Below are 2,995 nucleotides of genomic sequence, written 5' to 3'. Positions count from 1 at the left end.
GCCGTTTCCCACAAGTTATCGGATGACAGCTGCCTGCTAGCATGGAAACTAGCTAGAGCCTAGAAACATCTCTTCGAGGAATATGTGCTTTTAGTGATTTTCTTTCCTTCCTTTATTCCTCCATTAGTACTTTAGAACTGAAATTGATAATTCATAAAACAAAAAATTATTCCATCAAATTTTTTTATCATATCTTTGTACTAGCGAACGGCTCAAAACGGTGGAATTAAGTGCAAGAACAGGGCAATAATTAGAGAGTTTAAAAAAGAACAATTGCATTGTTCTTTTTGCTCTTGTTTCTCAACCCCATTTATGCCTGTAAAAATAGCACTCCACTTGGGACGTGGGTTTGCTTTCTGAAAGTAGTTTTAACAGGCAGGCAAGCCAAGTTCATTCTGATTGTTCAGTAATATTAATTTACCTTTGTTGTTATGGTGTCTGGCAAAAATGGCTGGTTAGGGCAACTTTAAAATGCATTGAAAATTTGATGACCCAAGAGACTATAACCTGCTTTGTTTATGGAAAATTGGAATTTGTCTGTAATCAATTGGGATTTGGGAAGAAAACTCTCTCACGTCTAATTTATCTTCTCAGTAAAATTTACATTTCCCGAATATCAAAAACAACCTCTCAGGACCAAGAAGCAAGACCCAAAAAAAAAAAAAAACATCAAACAAAAAAGGGAAGAAGAAGAAGAAAACAGAGAAAATACTCTCACTCTCTGCAAAGCGAAGCCAAAATGAAAAGGAAAAAAAAAAGAAAAAAGAAGGTAAGCAGCTAAGAGCTAAGCTCACAGTTTTAATTTTGGTCTTGAGTTTGTTGGCTGTCATGGTTGTTATGGTTTTCCGAGTTCTCTGTTATTGTTGGCAATTGTTCATGATCATCACCCATCTCTCCTTTCACTTTCTCGCCACTTTCAGCTTCCTCTGATCCTTCGTCGTCCCCAAACTTACCATTTTTATCACCAAAAGAGGCAGCTTTAGTGGATACAGGGGTAGCCAAATACGTAGGCTTCTTCTCACCAGGCATTATCACCAAAATCTTCTCCTCAAAAACCTTGACCTGCTTGTTTAAATCACCCTCTTTTCCACCAGTTTCAACATCTCTTTCGGCATCAGCTCCTTCTCCGTTGTTGTCCAAACGACCAGAAAGTCGCCAGTAGGAGCAAGCTAAGATCAAGAGAGCAAAAGCAATGAGGCCCAGCATCGCTGCTAGCCCTCCAAAGAGGTAGGGCACAGGAGAGTGCCATGGAGAACGCGGTTGCGCCATTGCTGGCCGTGACAATGGGGGTTCTGTTGCTATTTTCATTGTATTAAAGCTGCTAATAGGTCTCATTTTGGTGTTTCTTTGAAGAGTATAGACTCTAATTTTGTTGTTAATGGAGATGGTCGTTGGTTGGTTTGGGTAGAGTAAAACAAGGTGAAGAGTGTGAACCTGAGAAACAGAGAAGGTGAGGACTCTTATTTATAAGTAGGGTCACGGATTTGGCCCTGTTTAAGTTGTTTTTCTTTTTTATCTGTAGTCTGATAGCGATGGCCGGGTGCACTTGGCTGTTGGCGCAGATCCTCCGCATCGGGGTAGTGACCCCAATAGACCATGGTGCGTCCTGGTAGGCCCCAGAACTATGGGACCCATTGTTCGTGTGGGTCCGCAAAAACAACCGATGGCAGCTGCGTCATGGGAATATAGCATATTAGGCATTAACATTTTCCCTGAATAAATTTGTTTTGGTTTTTGCCAATATAAGATTTAATATAGTACATCAAGCTTAAAAAAGTGTGTTATCTATCCTGATGTGAAAGCTTGTGGATGCTGATTCTATTATTTCATTTCAAATCTTTAAAGAGTGCCTAATTTCGCCTTTTAATAAAGAAAAACAGTAATGTTATGATTCTATATATTATTTTTTAATAAATTATTCTTTTCGTTTCAAATTGTTTGAACGATATTAATTAAGTTTTGACTTAATGTAATTAATATTAAAATTAAATTTTCATACTTTTAATATAAAAAATCATAAAATATAATTTTAAAATATAAAAAATAAAAATTTTATATGTTAAAAATATATATAATTTTAGAACATTTCAAAAAAGAAATATGAAAAAAAAAAGAAAGAAAGAGGGAGTACAAATCTTAATTCTCTCAAGTCTCAACTATAGAACTTTTCATTTAGGACCCAAAATTTCACTATTTCCCTTCTAAAAATTAGAGAATTTTAGGTCTAGAATTCAAATTGTTAATTTGTAAAATCCAACTAGATTCATGCTAATCCAAAAGGCATTGATGCTTCCAGTGTCAACTCCACATCAGTAGATGTAAATGGGATCAAAGTGACAAATCCCAGGTTCGTTTTAAGTTGGAACCAAGAACAAATCGATTTGGATATAATCCGACGTTGCTGTCGCCACTAGCTGACATAAAATGAACAATTGATTTTACTTGATTGTAAGACAATATTCTTTTGCCCTAATTTTAATTATACTATAAATCCCAGCATCTTGACTTAATTGCTGATGAGTGATGGCAGCAATGATACTTTGTAGATTGTGATTTGTAATAGACACTTCCTTAATCATGCCAATTTGTCTAATTGTACCAAAACAAAGAGCAAAGGAAAATAACATTTTCAGGGAAATGTCTCTAATGTCATTACTTCTTTGTTTTTTTTTTTTTAATGGATAATGTCATTACTTCTTATGTCTCCAGGGAATGTCCCGTATAAATTTGACCATTAACTATCGTGTTAAGCCAAGGGTAGAATCGTATTTGCACTTGTCTAAGAGTAGAATTAATGCTTCTAGAAAAAGATAATACAAAAGTCATAATTTAATTAACACTTAAAAAAGTAGCCATTATTGTATTTATGAGAGAGAAATGAGAGAATATATATATATATATATATATATATATATATATATTTGAATTTGGATGGCGTCATTTGAAGGTAAGGTGTTATTATAGCGAGAGTGGAGCTTTAATAAGAGATATAAAT

At 34.9% G+C, this 2,995-nt stretch overlaps 1 pseudogene across 1 annotated transcript; it reads right to left on the bottom strand.

Annotated features, from left to right (window-relative positions):
- Positions 1-553: 553 nt before the first annotated feature.
- LOC111285544 (protein GLUTAMINE DUMPER 2 pseudogene) lies at positions 554-1,839 on the bottom strand (annotated as a pseudogene). The gene has a single exon (XR_016343033.1). The product of XR_016343033.1 is annotated as a protein GLUTAMINE DUMPER 2 pseudogene (transcript).
- Between the last annotated feature and the right edge of the window lie 1,156 nt (positions 1,840-2,995).

Source organism: Durio zibethinus, chromosome 6 (assembly GCF_047325235.1).
Source record: "Durio zibethinus cultivar Kanyao isolate XHJ-2024 chromosome 6, ASM4732523v1, whole genome shotgun sequence".
Taxonomy (NCBI): Eukaryota; Viridiplantae; Streptophyta; class Magnoliopsida; order Malvales; family Malvaceae; genus Durio; species Durio zibethinus.
The sequence above is the reverse complement of the archived record's forward strand: the minus strand, read 5'-3'. Positions and strand labels throughout refer to the sequence as shown.